The sequence below is a fragment of the Cuculus canorus genome, chromosome 11 (assembly GCF_017976375.1).
Source record: "Cuculus canorus isolate bCucCan1 chromosome 11, bCucCan1.pri, whole genome shotgun sequence".
Taxonomy (NCBI): Eukaryota; Metazoa; Chordata; class Aves; order Cuculiformes; family Cuculidae; genus Cuculus; species Cuculus canorus.
The window spans coordinates 7,547,130-7,568,566 of NC_071411.1; positions in this window are offsets into that span (position 1 = coordinate 7,547,130).

Consider the following 21,437-nt stretch of genomic DNA (forward strand, 5'->3'; position numbering starts at 1 on the left):
ATGAAAAGAAAACGGGAGAAAAGCTTCAGAGTGTTTAAGAAGGAGCAGCACTGAAAAGGCCATTAAGAGTTTGGTTTAAACTCACTAGCATCTAAGAAACTTGCAGCCAAGTACCAGCCATCCAATATGCAAGCACAGTTGGATAATGTTAAGGGTGACGGCTAGCTGTGAACAGATCCTGGGTGCCTGTTATTTTGCTGTAAATTTCCATGCTTTTTGGAGAGTTTAAAACAGAACTTTAATGGGCTTTTGATGTTGTTTTAGTTTGGTGAATAGTTTCCCGTTGTATCTGCTTATTCAGTGAAATAGCGAGGAAGCGCTGTTACAGTGGAAGATGACAAGAGACTATAGAAGCCTATCTCAGCTGCATTTGCACAGCAGAAGCCTTTAAAAATCACTGTGCTATGAACGAGACATTTCCATATTTCACGGCTATTTTTGCTGGATGCCTAAAGTTGATGATACAGCAAAAAAAATTTGAATGAAGGGAGAAGGGAAAAACAGTCCTTCTGCTTTTCCTTTCTTTCTAACAATTTACATCTCTGCCATATTGCTTGGCAAAACCAACAAAGCGAAGTATGTTGTGGCTGTGAAATGATAAGCACACGGGCTACACTGAAGACATTTTCTCCTTGGTATTGGGTAGGAAAATGAAGATTCGTTTAGAAGTGGACCAGTAGCCTCTATTTTTTCGCTTTGCAGCTCCTCTCTACCCAAAAGCTTATCAGGGCAGCTATGTCTGTTGGGAGAAGAAGGTCATAGGAACTCAGGGACATTGATTATCAATTTGTTCCCACTCAGGCATGTGGCAACAGAGCAATTAACCCTCTGCATCCCTGATATCCATCATCCCCCTTATTTATTCAGGCCTACAGAGATCTCCATAGTTTGTGGTGCAAGAAAATGTACACCAAAAAAAGCCGATAACAGGAAGGGCAATCCTGCTGAGTGCTGCTTGGTGAGTCTGTGGGACATGGCATTAGACTGAGGAAGCTAAAAATATGCAAAGGAAAACAAACAGAAATTCACAAAAACTTTCCTGCTGTATTAGTCTGTTGTGTTTTCAGAGAGGCTGCTCAGGACTCTGGGATATTATGTCCTTCTGTGATGCTGTGCCCACAATTATTGGTTGCTTTTCAAAGCCTCTAAAGTCTGTTTTTTGCTTCCGTATAATTTATACTAATTATCATCTGTGGCCATTTCTTAAACACCTTCCATGTGTTTGGCAGTCTTTGTCCCACAGTGAAAGACATGGCTTATACTGAAATGTTCAAATAAAAGCTCACGCTCCTCTGCAATTATCTCAGTTCTTATGGCACCACTGAAGAAGACAGGTTGGGAGTATTTTTTTTCAAGGAGGGATTTGGAAAGACTTCTGAGACTGCGGCGAGGAAATCAGCTTGTGGATGATGGAAAAAGATCCCACCCGTGCCTAGTACTAATGGAGACTTCCATGTGCTGGGTGTCTTGAGCCTGCCCTGTGACTACCCGGTCATTTGGCAAGTAGCCCAGAACCGCAAGGGTCTTGCTTGTGCTCCTCAGGGAGCAAATGCTGCTCAAGAAGCTCTTTTAAACCCAAACATAGTGAAGCATCTTGTCCTTGACCTACCTTCAACAGCCGTGAAGGGGAAGAGGCTTTTCGCTTAGATCAGCAGACCAAATAAAAGCAGAGACCTCCTTCAATAAAGGATTAAAGTTTGTCTGGGTTGACATTATTACAGTGACCGCAGGCAGCCCCAGACTGGCTAAGGGGCTGCCAGTGGGGACATACTGCAGGTTTAAACTGCGGGTTGAGATGAAATTAAGGAAAGCTGTTTCATTCAGAACTTTGGACTCTGGGGCTCAGGCATGTCTCACACACACCATGGAAGAACTGAGCTGGAGGCTACAGCTCAAGCCTGGCAGTCAGAAAATCACCAAACTCCTCCAAAGTTGCTGCACATCTCTATTGCTCATTCTCTCCATCTATAAAAAAGGATTATGACACTCGTCTCACATGGGTGTATGAGGATCCATGGCTGTAATAAACCTCACGGCTGTTGGCTGGAATACAATATACCAACACACACGGTTGTTACTAAGGAATAATTCTTTGCATATGACCAAAACAAGCTGAAGGAGATTTTGGAGGGTAGCTCCATGCTGTATAAGCTATGGTGACATTGGCCGAGGATAAGCAAACAGTTTAAATAAGTCAATCCTCTCCCAAAGGTTGAAATATTGAAAAAGCTCATTTGATTTTTTTTTAATAGTGGAGAAACATCACACAAAAATTTTTCTTCATATGCTTTTGGTTCTGGGAGCTGTGAAAGAGCATTAAAAGTACTAGGAACACTGGAAAAGCAAAGAGAACAGCTAACATTAATCTGACCCTCGACAGAACAATGCGAATGAAGGCCACTTTCATCAGATTTCCACTATGTTCATAGGAGAACTGGGAGCAATTCTGGAAATAAAATCCAAAGTATGGGAGCTGTTGCAGACTGCATCCGCTGAAATATCTGCACAAGATCGTAACTCTTCCTGTAGACTGGAGAAGAGTTTGTGGAAACAACTAAAACTTTCCAACAAGTAAAACTTTCCTGGCTTTACTCTGTTTGGGTCAAAATTTGGGGGATCACTGGAGTTTACACAAACTAGTAGCTAAAAGCCAAGGGATGTAAACCCACATGAAACACCACCGCAAATTATCCTTTATAGGGTTGTACCCTAGCACAGATATGTCTGACACTGGAAGAGAATCCAGACCCAACAGAGCCACTGAATCTTTCCTTTCCCTTCACAATTCTTGTTTTGATTCAAAGCTCTCCCTAGGCTAAAAGACAAAAAATTTAAAATTAGGTCAGAGCTCTAAACTCCCATTAGAGACACTGAGGTCACTGTGGTTGTTCCCAGAATAAAGTCTTTGGCTGCAATCAGGACACATCGCATACTCAGAGAGGAGCTTGTCCCCTGTGCTACAGCAAGGATTCACTGGCCCCAGAATGGCTGCAGTATAAGGTTTAATCAGGTTAGCTAGGTTTTCTCTCTTGATTTCACAGCCTCCATTCAGCACACCAGATTATAAACTTTCAACATGTAATTGAACCTGACTCAAGGAGCCAATTGTATTACACTGAGCTTTAAAAGGGGGAATGGCAAGGGCTAAAGTTTTCATTCAACGAATGCAATTTCTATGCGCAGAAATCAATTCAATTGACATCAGTTGAGCTTTAATGGTGAATTAAAGAGCTGCCAGGTTTCCCCCATGGGGCTTTTACAGTCCGGGTTTTATGAATTCATTAAAATGCACACACAAACTTTTAGGGAAATAGCATTACACTGTAATAAGAGCTACAAATCGACCATATTCCTCTGAGAGAGAAGTCTAATTTGAGTTGCCTAGTTGGCAAAATTGTTTTCCATCGCTTTGCATTTATTAGCAGAGGGTGTCATATTTTCCCTTGTTTCCATTTTGGTTTCTTTCTGTTTGCGTAGCAAGAAAGAGCATCTTGTGTAGAAATATCAAGGGGAGATGGAGTCTTTTGAAAGCAGGTGTCCACTTGGGTAGCTGTAGTGTTGCAGGGCTCTTTGAGGTAAACCATGCTTCAAGACAAGCCAGGATGGTTGGGCTGGAAGTCTGAAAGACTCAGTGGACATTTCTATATTGATGGTCTCTGCCAACTGGAAGCTGGAATCTGTCAGCCTAGGATGGAGGAGACAAGCAGGATGTCCTCAAAGATATCTGTGCTGAAGAACTCGGCTGCAGTGAAAAATGAAATAGGACCTGAGGCCAGTGAGGAAGTAAGAACGCCAGGCATCTTAGAAGAATATCTGGAGTTTCAGTGCCCTTCTATCCATTAATGTCACAAACTCACTGAAAAGTACCCCTGCAGTAGCCCACAGCCTCCATCCTCTCTGCATTAACTACAGACACAATTAGACTCACAAATATCTGAGATACTGACAATGGCTGGGAAGCTGCAGGGGCAGCCACAGAAACCACGCCCATGGAAAAGTTCTTTGAACAGGTCAGCATCATCGATTTACTTCTATGTCTGTGGTGTTGCGGTCCTCTTGTTGCACACATCACAGCATTCTTTCTGAAAAACAGTGTTCACAGGGTTTTGTTAAGTATATTCTCTAATTGGATTGATGACCCTGGTGATTGGAGGCCTTGACCTATCCATAAAACAAGTGGGACTCAGAAAGCACAATTTCATCACCCTGCTGTTTTCCTAGCATGACTTGGCTCCAGCTTTTGATGGATGAGGGAGTCTCTAGGGCTAATTCAGCTCCTGAAGAGAAGGCACAGTTGATGTCATCTGGGATGGCAAAGTTTGCTATGAGGACACACATGCCTGTGCAAGGAGACTCTACAGACAAATCTGACAAGCAGCCAACCCTCTGTTACGTGGTAATAGATAACAGTCACTGCCAACTCCCATTTCCAGGCTAACTTAGTGATGTGGAATGACTCCATATGCTCTAAAGAGACCTGATCTCCCACTCCAATGGGTCAGGAGGACCTAGAGAAGCAACAGAAAGAATCACAAAAGGAAACACTCAGGACAGGGTCATTTGCCCCCGAGGTTGAAGATATCGCTTCCTCCTTTGCTGGATACACACACGGGAGTCCGTCCACAAAAAATAAAACTGAATGGCACCTCTGTCCCCAGTGACGGTGTATAAATCATACAGAGTAGCTTCAGGAGACATGTTAGAAAACAGATTTGTACAAAAGGCATATGCATCTGTTGGCTTTCTTCACTTGATTCTCTAGATGCCAAAGCAACTAACAGATCACAGTGTTACAGCAGCAGGGTGGACAAGGCAGTAAGGAATTATTTGTGTTATTTCATCAGTGTTTTGAAAAGAGTCATTTTCTTGTAGCTATTCATGAAGAGTTGTGAAGAGGAATCAAGGAGAAGATTAGTTCAACAATTATATCAATACATTTTGCTGGACAGCTATTACTTTTAAATAACAAATATTTTCCTTTTTTTCCCCGACAGAGGTTCGCATACAACAAGGAAAAACCAAAACACACTACAGATTTTCTGATTAGCCAGATAAGATATTAGAGGGGTGAGTATTTTCCTTTTTTTTTCTTTTCAGTGGATCATGCTGGCTCTTTCTAGATGAAAAGAAGACAAGCTAACATCTCTTCACACTTCAACAGCTCACAGGAGAAAAGAGGGAGCAAGAGATTACTAGAGCAAGCACTCTTGCAATGAATCCTGGTGGATAGCAAGCCAAGAAGGAAGTGCGCCCTTTGCCCATATCCCCAAACACTGTGCATCTTTCCAGGTGGAAAGTTCCACCCAAGCTGTCTGGAGACCCATCAGCAGCAGGACAGGGGCTCTTCTTTTTAACCTGTAAATTGACACAAGTGGGCAAATTACAGCCCCAGCAGGAGGGACTATGCCTGAGGCAGGCAAGATGTGACTCATGCAGCAAAAGCAGTGAGAAAGGGAAAGCTCAGTGCCTCCATTCTTTGCCCAATCCTTTTTCCCAGGTCAAGAAACAAAACTGATTGGAAGTCGTAGTTGCCTCAGCAGGGCACAAATCCTGCTGTTGGCCAAGACCCGCAGGCGGTGGCAGAAGCCACGTGCTGAATCAGCTTTCCTGAGGCCACCCGGCTCCCGTGCCAGAAGCTGCCAACTCCAAATGTAAGGCTTTCAAGCTAGAAAATCTTAGACATTTGACAGTGTGCCTGTACATGCAGAAAATGCCTGTGACAGATAGCCTGCTAGATAGATCTTAATAAGAATTGTTCTCAAAACCAAATGTTCCAGGAACCTTGTCCAAAAGAGAAAAATCTATGAGTCTAAGAAAAAAAAATAAAACCAACCTAGTGTGATTGGTACAAAAGCATTAAAAGACATTTGGAGACAAAGCCAAGAAGACCGTTTGTAATGTGCAGATATTAATAGTGCAGGTTATTGCAAACCTCCATTTATCTGAGACCCCTCTCATTGGTACTCCCACACACATCCCCCTCCAGACCCGCTGGTGTCCGCACTGGACAGTGAGGATTCATTTCCTGGGAGACTTTCTCTGACTGTATCGGATGGAGAAGGAAGGAGCAGGTTGAAAAATCCAGCAGCATCCTTGACTCCCAAAAGTGCTGTGGAAAAAAAGAGGGTGGCGGTTCCTATCCAGCAGCATCGAGACTGATGTTTTCTCGTTCCGAACTGGAGCTATTACAGCCATTGCCACCCCTCCTTCACCCTCCCCAGGAGGAGCAGCGGGTCTGAGGAGCTCGTGGAGGGATGTGGAGCCCTTCACTTGTGGGATGCGAGTGACACCCTGTGGCCACCTCTCCAGGGATCTTCCCAGACAGTGAGCGCGGGCAGAGCAAGGGGTGGGAGAGGGAGCATTTCAGATCCCCTCCTCAGGGGGTTTCTCTCCTCTCAGGGTCTACAAAGTGATGATTCCTCTGATGGGGAGAAGGAAGAGAAGCCACCTCTTGGCTCAAAGGGAAAATGGCTCTCTGAGCCTCCCCTGAGCTTCAGCCAAACCTCAGGAATTGGTAGTGGAACCAAAGGTTTTCCATCCCCATGTGGCTAAATTCCTTTCTACCTGCTGCTTTCCTGTCCGTGTTCTTACCTGGCTCATCACTAATTTGGTGTGATTTCAGGATCTTTCGACAGCTCTGGCCTGAGCAGTGCAAGAGAGAAAGTATTTGCATTCAAGGATATCTTTGCTTGTGAGGTTGTGGATTATGCTCAGACAGCTGTGTAGGATTGAATGGTTTGGGCAAAGACAAAGGAATCACCTTGTATTTCTCTAAGCCACTGCAAAGTGCAGCAGAGAACTAGTTCTCATAGAAACGTAGAATCATTAAGCTTGGAAAAGACCTCTAAGATGATCCAGTCTAATCATCAGCACACCACCACCCTGCCTACTAAACCATGTCCTGAAGTTCCACATCTACCCATTTTTTTAACACCTCCAGGGATGAAGACTCCACCACTGCCCTGGGCAGCCAGTTCCAATGCTTCACCATTCTTTCAGTAAAGAAATTTTTCCTGATATCCAATCAAAACCTCCCCTGGCACAAATTGAGTCCATTTCCTCTTGTCCTATCACTTGTTACTTGGGAGAAGAAACCAATACCCACCTCACCACAACCTCCTTTTAGGTTCTTGTAGAGGGAAATAAAGTCTTCCTTCGGCCTCCTCTTCTCCAGTCTAAACAGCTCCAGTTCCCTCAGCCGCTCCTTGCAAGACTTGTTCTCCAGACCCTTCACCAGCTTTGTTGCCCTTTTCTGGATGCACTCCAGCCCCTCAATGTCTTTCTCATACTGAGGGGACCAAAACTGAACACACTCGCTATTCCCAGCATCGAGTGCAGGGACATGATCTAATCCTACTCCTGCTGGCCACACCGTTTTTGATACAAACCAGGATGCTGTTGGCCTTCTTGGCCACCTGGGCACACTGCTGGCCCATGTGCAGCCAGCTGTCAGTCAGTACCCACAGATCCTTTTCCACCAGGCAGCTCTCCAGTCGCTCTTCTCCAAGCCTGTAGGGTTGCATGGGGTTGGGACTGAAGAGCAGGACTCGGCACTTGGCCTTGTTAAACCTCATACAATTTTCCTGGGCCCACCAATGCAGCCTGTCCAGATCCCTCTGCAGAACTTTCTTACCCTCAAGTAGACCAAGACACCTGCCCAGTTTGGTGTCTTCTGCAAACTGACTGAGGGAGCCCTCAATTCCCTCATCCAGATCACTGATAAAGACATTAATCAGACCTCACCCGTTATCTTTGAATCCAGATCTCCAGAGCTGTTCAGGTGCACACAGTGAAAGCAGCACGATGTAGATGCAAGACCATGAATCCAAAGTGCCCTCAGGCTCACCAGCAGCCAGACCTGCATGGATTCAGGTCAGTCTCAAACTCCAGCTCTACCAGTATTGCCAATAATGGATAACTGCATAGTGGGTTTGGTTTTGTTGTTCATGGTCACATGAAGTAATGAAGATGTCTTATTCTCAACATATAGAGGGAATCATCAAATCCATCACTCCTTAATTTTAAGGGCGCAGAACATTCTGTTTTGATGTTGAGAACAGGGAGGAAAGATATCTTTTAGAGGAGGAAGAAGAACCCCACTCCGCAATCACATAGTTGCTGTATTACTTGTCTGGATCAAGTATTGTTTTGTTCAAAATGTCAGATTCTGGGTGTCTGTGTTTCTGCAATCCAGAGAGGAGTTAGCTTGAAAATCATCCTTCTGTCACTGAATTTCCAAATTACAGGGAATAAAAGCAAGTGAAAGGAGCTCTGCCATTAGGTTTGCCAACTCCTTCCATTTCAGCAGCAGGCCAACAGTTTTCACATTAATTCACTGCCCCCAGCCCAATTAGGTAGTTATGATTTTAGGTTTTCCTGCAGTAGGAGGGAGAAAGTGATTAATGTCTTTATTAGACTGGTGGGAGGAGAGATTTCAGTGCACATCCATTCTACTGAGTCCCCAAACTTTGGGGTACCTGCCCCTCCTGACACTCTCACAGCATTCCTCTCAATTGGATAATTTTAGATCTTTGCATACCTACTAATATCCTCTGCAAAAGAAGGTGGGGGAAAAGTAGATTGCAAATTTGCATACATTTGCACACATTTGCATATATTTCAGCACATTCCCTCAGACGTACATGCCCTCCTCTTAGGAAGTGATTGTCCACCAAACTCTAATATGAAAATGCTACCACCTTCCTGTATCCATCCATGAATGAGGCACACAAAGGCAAGATGGGAGGTTCACGAATATTTATGGGCTAAACAGTTCATTTTCACAGCGCAACATCTCAGTAATGGATCAGGTCAGCCTAAAATACAGGTTATGAAGCAATTTCATATCTCTCCACTCTTATCAGTCCTAAAACACACATCAAAGGCAAAGGTCCGCTACAGATAGTCCTACACAAGCACTCATCATTCTGCTTCTACTGGATGGCTGTCCGCAGACTTATCTGAACTGAATCGAGTGCTCCTCAAACTACCACAGCTTCACTCCTCCTTCCACAAGTGTGAAAACATTGACAAACGAACAACCACATTACAAGTTCCAGCAACCATGTATAAGCCCAACCGGCCAAGAAATCACAGAGGCTTTAGTTCTGCCGGGCATCTTCCAATAACCTAATTTAATCATTCTCCATCTTAAGGGAGATTATTATCACAAATGCCACTTTGATGATCCAGTCTGAAGTTCAGTGGTAGTCCTGGAGAACAGTGGATTGGTTTCTTATTTTCCCTGGAATCAGAAGACTTGGCCTTCACTGAAAATCAAACCACAACAGAAAATAAAGCAGCCCACCCACATCACCTCCTTCTAACCCTCCAGGTTGTGAAAACTATCTTCCTAATGTAAATAGCTTCAGTAATTAGAATTGTTGAATACACAGTACTAAGAAATGTGCAGTTCATGATTTTTTCAATGAGAACGTATTAAATTATGCTTTTTGATATCTCTTTCTGAAATGCTGATTATCAAATTTTTATGTGCTGTATGTGTGTGCTGACTCTGTCCATACATAGCAAATGCAGTTAAAATACTAACATTTCCTCGTAATGGTTTGATTGATGAGATTTTGCTTAAAAAAAAAGGGGAGGAGAGGGAAATCAGATAAAAGAAGCTGGCTTGGGGAGTTTTGATAGGAATATTTGTGAGTCCCGATTCCCCCAGCTTTCAAATGATTCGGGAAATGATTGAGCCCCTTCTGAGCAATCAAGGAATAAAATTGGTTGCTGTGGGCCAGGCCTTCACTTGCTGTAGAGTGACTTAGTTGCAGCTACTTGAATGAAACTACTTCTTTACAGGAGGTCACAATTCTGCCCTGAAATGCAGCAATATGGGAAAGCCTCTCTGCTTTGTCATGTGTGCAGCCTTTCTAGGGGTGGTCACTCCTCCAGCAGCTCTGCCCCTGGGTGTACCACGTCTTAGGCTGACCCTGTGCCGAGTTTCAGCAAGTAACAAACAGAGGATGGGACATCCACCCAGGATGTTGTTCTTCACAGAGAACCACTGTCTTTAAATATAACTGTTCCACATCTGTCAGGTTTCCCTCTGTCTGCTGGAAGGACTAAATACGAGGGTTTGGCTGTGGAAATCTGAGGTTTGCTGCCCTAGACTTGCCCTGGCTACTAAGCAATTGTTTATTTTGAGGGAACTGAAGCTCCAGTAACTCTCCTTGTGCTGCAGTCTCAGGTCCATCATCCTTTATCTTTTAACAGTCAGCAGGAGGCAGGCATATCTGTGCTTCAAAATAGGGGCTGGAAGATTAGTCAGGCCAACCCAAATATATATCCATCACCATTAAGTCTTTCTCTGTAGCTATATACTGTCTCCCACATGATTTTAGGCAACATTTTCCAATCTGCTTTTTGATAACACCACTGTCGAGCAGCACTAAGGACACTATTCCAATATTAATACACACGCACAACCCCTCTTCCTGCAATCAAGTATTTCCTTCCACCAGGAGAGCTACCAGGTTGAGGGTACATCTGTTGACTTGTTTATACTTTAATGTCATCCAAGTAATAAGAGCATCAGGAAAAAGAAAACAAAACACTGAAAACCCTCTAGTGGGGTTGCTGATGTTCTGTGTGCCTATGGTAACTACTGTAAGCATTAAGATGAAGCACTTCAAGCATGAATAATAATAAAAAAGTATTCTGGAAGATAGATTAAAGCACCCCAGCACTTTGCAATAGTATTTGTAATGCAGATAAAGCGTTTGCACTGTAATTTCCAGCACCACCAACAAAATAAGTAAGTATGCTTGGATTGCATTTTTCTTTCAAAAACTGTTTCAAAAATTATTCATACTGAAGGAAAACAACCTAAACTGGGTTTAGAAACACAATGCAAGCGGGAGAGTTACTCGCTGTTACCAGCATGACAAGTGCAACCTGTTACTTTGATAAATGGTTCTTGAAGAAAGGCACAAAGCTCATCTGCTTTGTGTTTTAAGTTCAATTAAATAGTGAATTAATGTTTGCAAAGTGCTTGGAGATCCTTCATCAGACAGTGCTCACACAAGTGCAAAGTGTTTTCAGCATGAAACACATTTCCAGGAGTTATACTAACCTATTCATGTATTTCTGACAGCCTGATCTGCAGCCTGAAGTGGTCAGAGAAAAGATCCCCGCTGACTTCAAGGTGTATCAGATAAAGCCTGCAGGATATGACTCTTGATTTAGTAGGCAAGTCCCACAGAAGAGAGCTGGAATACTTCTACCCTTATAGTCAAGCACGTATTTAAGTAGCTTGCTTTTAGAGACTATAATTTTATATGCATGCTATTCATTGAGTCATAGAGCTTAGGGCCAGAAAAGGCCATTAGCACAGCTCAACCGACCTCCTGTTTATTTCGGGCCATTACATTTCAGCCAATAAGCTTGTACTGAGCACAACTACCTGTGTCTGCTGGAACAGATCTTCTGGAAAGTGCCTCCAGGCTTGTTTTAAGGCCAGGTGGGTATAAGGAATCTACCACTTCGTTTGAAATAGTGCTTAATCAGCCTCAATGTTTAAAATGCGAACCTTATTTCCTTATTCCTCCTTTAAATTTACCTGGCTTCAGTTCCTAGCCATTGGTTCCCACTATGCATTTCTAAGCTGAACGAACAAGCCCTTTAGCAGACAGAGAAATTTTCTGCAGCAGCATTTGCTGTACTAGCATTCCAAAGACTACTTTCAGGCTTGGGGGTGGAAGATCATTGCTTGGGATAAGAAAGAAATTGAAAGAATTAATGGTATTCTATAAGGATCCAATGCAGTAGGGCTGGTACAAACAGAGACATCTTTACTCCAAAGATCCCATAGCCTAGAAAGACAAAAATAGTCAAGTGAGGGAAGAGCACAAGGTACTGGAAAAGCATCCTCTTAGCTCTGTTTTATTGCCACTTATTTGCATTGAGAGGGCTGGAGACGTACAAAACCCTCCTTTCCTGGCCAGTTAGAGCCTGTGCCTTGGCAACACTTCCTTCCCAGGAGGAGCAGCAGAACAAGGACTGATTTGCTGCAGCAAACCTGGAACCCAGCAGGGCCAAATTCCCACCATATTTCCATGCCAGCATGGAAGCTTTGGGAGATGTGGAAAACACTGGGCCCAGCTTCTCAATATTGCTTGTGCTATGGGAACATGTAGTCAAAGTAGACGGGAGCTGCATTGGCCCATCACACTGGCAGGCGGATGGAGCATAGTGATGGGGACCTGCTGGAAGTTAGGAGCTGGATACAAACCCAAACCTCTATACTAAACACATTTAGAAAGCCATATGCCACCAACCCAGGCAGTAAGGAGAAACCGTCTGTTTGCTCAGAGCCCAGTGCAACTCCCACGCATGGCAACAGAGATGGAGTTAGATGAGGCCCCTGGAAAGTATCTTTTGTTTCTTATTTTATTATTATCTCTAGGCTTTCCTCATAAAGTCTCTAGTTCAAAAAGGCAAAGAATATGTGAATAGACAGGGGATGCTCATGCCTACATAAACCTCCAGTGTTTCCACATCTGGGATGCCTAACTGCTCCATGATAGCTCTGCCAGCACTTCCGAACCTCAGCGAGTGAATATCATTAGTAGCATCTCCCAGCCCCGGTGCAAGGGCTTCGTTTGCTTTACTGTTGGCTTGGTAACAGCTGCTGTTACTGTTCAAGGTGGCAGGAGGGCAGAACAGTGCTTATTGCTTTACTGCTCTTCAACAAAGCCTTGTAGCGTCTTTGGCAGGGTTTAATAGCAGCCAGGCACTCCCTGGAGCAATGTCCAGTGATGCTTTCGGGTTGTGCTCTTTGGTGTTGTAGCAGTGCCCCCACCACTTCCACACAATGCCAAGAGCCAGGGGCGGAACCCATGGCCATACTGTGGTACCAGGGGCAGCAAAGGAGCGTCTGGGAGCAGCCCCCACATACAAACTCTGACGCATGAATTGTACCTAACGGGGCAGTGATGTGCAGCTCTGCCCCATCCTAACCTGGTAACAGTGAGGGTGAAGCAGGTGTTGCTCCAGCAGGTCCTGAAGCAGAGTCTCACGAGTTTCTCACATTCCGAGGAGCAGTTGATAGGAAACCCATCCAAAATGCCGATTGACTCACTCTCTCAGTGCCTCAGCCAAAAGAGTTGTCTGGAAAGAGAACTGGGGTCTATGTTCAGATTTCATGAACAGCTCTGTGTAACGCAACGTGTAATGCAACTACTGCCCACCTTTAATATGCTTCAAAATAGGAGACAGAGGCTGCAAGAAATCCAGGTCTAGGTCATATTTTTACATTGGTTTGGGTTTCTTCCTATCTATAGTTGTCAATGGTGCAGTGGGAGGTGGTGTAATAGCACCCTGCTGCAGAGAACCTGGTCCACAGCACTATCAACTGACATGAGAGAAATGCAATGGGAGCAGATGCTTTTGGATGGGGAAGAGCTGGGCAGAGCCCAAGTCCTGAGGAACTTGGTGACCTGGAAATGAGGTGACAATCACAAAATACAGGTGTCCACAACTGTCATGGCATGGATCTCTGCAGCAGATGAAGAGAAGGACAGTTTAGCGTGCATTACCTAGGAAATGTGACATTAAAACCATGACAGTAACAAAATCAAGATATTAACAAGGTTTATCCACAGGTTCCTAGTGGAGAAAGAGCTGGGGCAGAGCTCATTGCCTTTGCACTCCTAAACCTCCTGAATCAGGAGGTAAGACAAACCTTTGAGGAGGAGTCCTTTGCACAGAATGTATGTGGAGTATGAGTGGGGAGAAATTCAATGACAAGATGAAGCTGTGGCTTCGTCTGCTGCTCAAAGAACCTCAGCTTTGCAAAATCACATTAGGTTCAGCTGACACAAATATTTGGGAGAGAAAGAGGGTTTTTTCTAGCTTTTTTTTTATGCCCTTACTGTTTTGCTTACATCTGATTATAATCAGGATATTGCCAAGTTTTCTAGACTATTATTTTTAATTCTCTTGTCTTTCCTCTCCAACTCTCTGGCTCCCTTGACCTGTTACCATAATGCACTTGCAGGGAAAAGCAATTGTGGGAACTCTCGGCCTCTCTGCATTGTGAAGGACAGGACTATCTCTGGGCTGCCATTCATTACATCAGCCATCGCTCAGCGAAAGCACAATTTGCTGCAAACCGATAGCAGCACGCTGACACTTAGCGGGATGGGAACGTGCTCCAGCCTGACAAGGAACAATCACACACTGCATTAAAGGAAGAAAGGGAACAAGGGGGAGAGAGGAAAAGAGGTAGAGAAGAGAAGGGGAGAAAAAGAACAGAAGGAATGGTTAGCTATTCAGAAGATGCCCTGTAATTTGAGTGTCAGTACTAAAATGTTAGGTCAGATGTTTTGATTGAATGTCAGTAGGAATTGTATGCTAAGGAGTCATGCTTCCCACTTTACTGACAGTGCAAACTAATGGGAAAATATTCCAAAGTGACTGATTTGGGTGACAAGACTCTTTTACTGATATCGGGAACGGGCACGGGAAATGCCACTGCATGAATAAATATACTTTCCCATGTATTTAAATAAGGATATAAAAAATGGGAAAGTAAACTCAAACTCAAATGAAAGAATAGTTGAGTCCCTGCAGCCCACTAGCAAGGGAAAAGAAAAGAAGCAAGTCTCTTCTCTTTCTTTTTTTTTTTAAACTCTCTCAGTGAGATCAGCTTGATGATCTTCCCTCTACAACCTATGTCTCTTTGGAAGAACAGCACTGTTAATTTGCTCTCTCACATGACTGGATGTAATACAGTTCTATAACCTTTTAACATTTTGCTGCTTGCATGGCATACCTGTGTCTTACTTATTGCTCATCAAATTATGCAGGGAACTCAGAGCCCTGCTAAGATGTTTTAAATACGTCTGCATCAAAAATACGCTTCTGTAATCCAGGCAGCACAAAATCATTATCACAGCCTCATCTGCATGTTAGGATTCATTCTCTCAGCCTGAGAATGCAGCACTGAAATAGCCAAGCATAAAAGAGATGGAGAATTTTCCACAGGTGGCATCTCGTAAATCATCAGTTTTTAATTTACAGGGGTTTTTTTTCCTCCGGATTTCCATCTATTTATTTATTTATTGCTTTCCAGAATGCACAGTAATTAATATTATCTCCTCTGCAGACAGGAAAAAAAAAAAAAAAAAAGATATGTGCCTGAGCACGTTCACTAAGTCTTCTTCATTGTGAGCTTGTGTGGATGGAGACAGTTGTGGAGCAGGCAGAGCATGGTTTAGGTTTTGGCCAAGGACTAGACAACTCCTACCTCTGCTTCATATGCCCCAGGTGACCTTGAGCAAATTCACAAAACTTCCAAGACGGCTTGAATGCCATTAACTTTCAGTGGGACATACTCCTTAATGTTGGGCTCCCAAATGCAGATGTCTAGTTCAGAAGTCTTTACCTTTCATCTCTCTGTGCTTTCACCTCTAACCCTGAGACCGCGCAAGTTTGCCCTGCGTTCTGTGCTATTCAAGGCATAGACTGTTTTTCTCGTTGTACACCTGTAAGGTGCTTAGGATGACAGGCTTCCGATTAGGACCAGTAAGTTTCACTGTATACATGAAAATAGGAGGTACAGAAACCTCAGTGTTGTGTAGCTGGAAACAAATACTAGTATTTTCTACCCTACTGGTGGTTTTCAGTGCCTCTACATAAGGGTGTCCAACCTGAGAAAAGTTAAGGTGACCTGATTTAGCAAGAGTAGATTTTCAGCATTTTCGTTGAAGATGAATGCCAAAAAATCACTACTAGTGATTGAAAATGTAAGGCAAAGCTTTTTACTTGCAAATCCCTAGCTCAATTCTGGCTCAGGCAAGCAGGCACTGGAAGTTGTTCCTGTCTGACGGTTGCATTGGTGGCATCTGGAGAATGAGCTGCTAAGTTTCAGCTTAATTTCTAGTGAATACATTATGAAAACCCATTCAGTGCATACATCCTGGTACCTACCAACTGCAATTGCCTATGAATCATCAGGGATGCGTTTGTACAAATGACGCTACCGCAAAAAACAAATGGTAGTGATTGCATCATTCTATCCTTAGCACAGAAATTGGACACTGAATCATAAAACCCATTTTTGTTTCTTGAGGCCAAGAGCACAGAAGGAGAGGAAACAGGTCCAAATTTTGGAATCCAGATCTAGATCGGTTTCTCTAGCCTACGAGCAGCTCCTGAAATACTGCTGTGAGACGCTTTGCGGACTGACAGAGGCAATGGCCTCCAGGGAAGGCAAGGAGAGCAAATTAATTACAATGTCAAAGTTAAATTGCAACAAAAGCAAGTGGAGGCAGAGCCAGCTGTGAGCCCAATGAACCTCTCTAAAGTAGGAATTTTGCAGCAATTAATACGACTGCACCCTGATAAAGGTTACCCTGTCACTGCTAACAGCGTGTGATTTTTCCCCTATACCCATATCTATATTGTTTGTCAGGAATGAACTTTAATAAGATTATGCTGTCAGATCTCATCACAAGAGTGACCACACACATGGTACAGTAGATGCAGTGCAAAGATCTGCTTTGATTTTCTCCTCTGAGGTGCCAAACTAGTTTCAAACATGCATTAGAGCCGTTGGCACCGAGACAAGTCACGCAACACCAAGGCAGGACTATCTTCAGAAGCCTCCTCACAGAATGCAAAAGAGAGGTGCAAAGACAGGCTGGTAAGAGGTAAGATACAAAGATTCTGGTCCCATCTCTGCTAACAGCTTTTGATAACCATGTCACGCTGTCTGGGTCATGATTTTTCCAATTATGCAGTTGGATGTGTGAAAATGCCCACACAACTGGATTCTCAACTTGACCAAAAAATTGCACTGGTGAAGCATAGTGAGGTGGGGATCCCTATCAAGCCTACACCTGGGTCGGCCGGGGTGCCATTTAGCTTAAAAACGACACCTATACATTCAGTGTCATAAATGTGCACATGCATGAGCGCAACTTGTGCCTTTTATCCCCCTGGGTCATCACTTCCTTTTCCATCACACGCATTTAGAAAATGGGTGAGATTTTTAGCTATCTCACCAGATTACCTTTGAGAATGAATTAACGCCCATAAAGAGCTCTGTGATTCTTGGATAGAAGATGCCATAGGCACAGAGATCATAATTGAACTACCAATCCTGTGCAGTCAGATTTACTCAAAGTGCTGCCACCAACTGCGTGTTGCGCTTTCAAACAGAGTAACACATACACACTTCCAACTAAAGGGACAGACGTGACCCATATTTGTGCCCTCAAGGCTGCTTGGCAAAAATGCAACCAGCAAACTTCATCAAGCTTAGAAGGCCACTCAAGGGAAAACATAAGACTCCTTTGCAGATCTTTGGGGCAATAAACCAACTGAAAGTCACGACCCATCAAAACAATAGTCATTGGCACTGAATAATATTGTTTTATTCAGCACAGGGAACTGAATTTACTCCTTACTTCTGATCCATAAGGGAAGAGCTCAGTAAGGCCATTTTATCTTGTAAAGAGACTCTTGGTAGGCTGGCTCTCTTCTACCTCCCAGTCATGATTTTTCACAAGGATCTTCTTCCATGAAGTCTTCTCCAGCAGGCTGGAGGACACGTGCCACTTGCAAGTCTTCAGAATTGCATCCTGATGATCAGCCCTCCAAAATAATTTCAGCCGTTAAGGAAAGGTGCAGTCACAAATGTTTGTAGACCTGACCCATGAACCCCAAATAATAAGAATGGTATGGATGAGGTCAAGCAGACACCAAAGCATTAAGCAAACCATCTTCCTGACATTCTTTCCATAGTCAGTTACCCACGACGCTGAGAACATTCTTATGACACAAACTAATAGCTGGATCTATAGGGAAAGCCTGAAAAAACTTTAGTTTGAGCATCTTACTATGAGGAAAGTGAATTACAGTCCAGCTTGCATCACTCCAAGGTGAACACAGCAAGGTGAATAGCCACAGTGATGGTCATGGCATTGGCATGACAAGCCTGCTCTGATGCTCACTCCCTCTACCCTGCTATAGCCAGACCTCTAGGAACTTAGCTCCTACAGGAAGAGAAGGACCAGTGTTGCGTGCCTAGCACCTCCCGGCGCTGAAGCTTTACGGGAGTCAGGGATATAGAAACAACAGGAGCCTCAGAAGGATTCATACATTGCAGTGGTAATTCACGGTGGAGGAAGCAATAACATCTGGAGGACACTTATTTATTAACCATTTTGTAATCACAGTGCACGCAAGTACATTTTGACAAGACATTGCCAATGTGAACAACATCTGGAAGTAAACTGGGTTCTTCAAAATGAGTACAGTTTCATTTCCATTATTATTTGCTTCTGCTGAGAGTGGCAGTAAACTGTGGTTAATAAAGAAAAGTCAGCTTTTATGGGCTAGGAAGACAGTAAATATATGCAAAATGGTTTGTTGAATCTAGCAGTGGGGTGCCGTAAGAGGCTTCATAAAGCAGGGATAGAGTTTAGCATCATTCTTCTAGGGCTAGGAGTGATGCAAAATAAATCTCTTGAGTCTACTTACTGACTGGCCCCGTTCAGAGAGCGTACACACAGTCAGTGTTTCTTCCTCTGCAGAGTTTCTGCTAATCACTGCTAATGCCAGTCATCAGATCACTAATCATTTGAAACAAGAAGCTGCAGATAATAAGACAGAGATTCAGAACGAGATAAATAGCACAGATCTCCCCAGGGGTAAGAAGAAGGTCTGAGCCCACCTGCTGCTGATGCTGCCTGCTACCACATGAGGCTATTTGCCTTGCTAATCTTTATTACAATAGAAGTTACTCTACCCTGGCACAGAGAAGGCAGCAGGAAGCTTGAGAAACCTTCACATGGACATACGGTCACAGGAGTGGATGTGGCCAGACCCTGACCATGTCCCTCTGCAGCAGATTGGAAGAGCACAATCAACCTATCTCATGGCCATGCCTCAGCAGACTCAAAGTCCACGTCTTGTGGCAGTTTGATTATTGAGCTGCAAGTGCCCATAGCTATACACTGAATCACTCGAGCAGCCTTGATGGGAAGTCAACTTTTAAGTCCCACATCACCCTCCTAGCCCAACCTGATTCTTTCTGTTGACTACACAAACCTGAGAGCCAAAGCAACACCATTTTCTCATGACTTTGGAGAGGGTTTAAGAGTAGGTGGACAGGCAGAAACTATGGTTCTGCTGATAGCCAATTGTGTCTCTGTTTATCACTTGCAGGCCTGGAAATATGTCCTGAGTTGTCTAAAAGAATCCATTTCTCTGCTCAGAGCAAAGGCAATGAAAAGGTTATGCCACTGTGGTGCAATTTTTTCCTTCTAAATCAAATCCAGAAGTTAATGCCTGGCAGCCACTTTCTCTGACGTATTTAAGATCCTGCATGTGTCTGCAGATGTTAGAATGTGGATTTACATGGCAGTTTTGGGATGTGGGTCTCTGGCTGAATTTGCATGTACTACCAATGTCAGCTTTATTTCATCTAGTGATGGCATTCTGTGTCCTTGACATTTTACGATATAGGATGTGCCTTTTGAACACATGCTCACCTTGGAGGTGTTGGAGGGGGCTAGATAGCAGTATAAATGTGGTCTCCAGTGACTCTTAAAGGCAGGACTTCACAATATAACAAGCAGAAAAAATGGATATGCAGGGGAGGAGGAGAGGAGGAGAGAGCATAGACTCGTGGCTTGATCTTGCCCAGAGCTGATTTGAACAGTCTCCATGGGAGTTAGGACTATTTCATACTTAACAGTGGGAGTTCAGGTAATTGTGAGATTGAATCTTACAGGAGACCATGACTTGCCAAAGGGGAAGTCAAATAACATCAAAGCAATCAAAGGAATTCTTCAGGAATTACTGAGTGAAATTCTCTGGCTCAAACAGACCTCAGGCTAGATTAACTACAATTGATGCATGTAGATCCAAGATCTGCAAATATCGCAAGTCATGTCCATTTCTATTTTGTTCTTTCTTCTAAGTCTTTACCTTGAAATCTCGATCTGGCTGAAGTAAAACAACAAAGAAAAGAGGAGGAACACTGGTAAGTGCTGTCTTTAGGAGAAGGGCTGTCTAGAGACAGGGAATGTGAATGTCTTTGGAGCACATGAGTGAGGGTTAAATCCTGCCTTCATTCAGTGAATACGTGGAGACAGAGCCAAACAGGGTGATGAGATGGTAGTGTAAAGCCTGAATGTAGGTAAGAGATATCTGTGCAAAGAGACAGCCCAGCTAAATTCCTTAGCACAGCTCAGAGACCCAACTCAACCACCAGTGGGGCAAGTTCCAGATGAGCCTCTGCAACAAACCAACGTCATATAACCAAATATTTATCTCACTGATCACAGAAAAACTGTTTCCCCCTGCATCTCACCATCAGATTGTACCCCAAGCAGAAGGCACCTGTGAAACTCTGCAGCCCTGCAAACTCTCGTGTTACTAGTGAGGAAGGACAAGGTGCACCCAACACCGCTGCTCATGCCAACTCAGCACAACTCAGATCTCGCCTTCAAGGTCATTTTTCACAATAGCTCTGACCCTTTTAAGTCCTATCAGAGCTGATGAATCTCCATTTCTGTTCTAAGGATCTCTTTGGGCTGTGCTGATAAATGCTTCACTGGATTGGCAATGAGTCAATAAATTGTTTAATTTTTCTCAGTTGATTCATAGAGAAAGCAATAAGACAGTTGGTTTATTTTTTAATCTCGTTTTTCTCTAAGCTTCTTTAAGAGTTCCTTCCTCTTTCCCCTCTTCCAGCACTCATATGCACTCACATGCACACATTCACCCAGGACCTCACTGCCATCTACCCCTGGTACAGACCAGGTGCTGCGCCACTGCTGGTGGATAACATCTCTGAATAAAAATGTCTGGGAGACGGTGACCCTTTATAGAGCAAATGAGTCATTCGCTTTTATGTTGGGTAAAGTGCAAGCCGATGAGCTGCTATGTTAACTTTATGGGCTAGAGTTCCTCCGTATCCTCCCCAACTGCCTATCAACCCCTCAAAAAAAAAAACCTTGCAAAGCATTTGCATAATACGAAGAAAGGTTGCTTCTCCAGATGGCTAAAGTAGTATTGCAAGTCTCTTTTTAAAAACCCCCAACTATTGCTGCCCATTTCCTAACTCCACGCTACAGCACAGCATGTAAACCTCAGCCTCCTTGGAGATGCACTTTAGCCGTGTGTCGAGTATAGTTTATGCACACTGATAGGAGCACCTGCTGTGAACAAGGTGTTACTGGTCTGCATTATCTTGATGAGGCTAATATCTACATTTTGTATGTCTGCAGCTTACTCTGAACTTTTTTTTTAATTAAGACCTTATGCAGGCAAATAAAATCTCTACCTTTTCATTTCAAAAGCAGAGGGCTGAAGCAAGCCCTCTAAAGCCTTGCTTAGGAACCTAATGAAGTGGTCTGATTTCCAGGAGAGGCTGAGTACCTGGTAAGACTGATGTAAAATCAAGGGCTGGA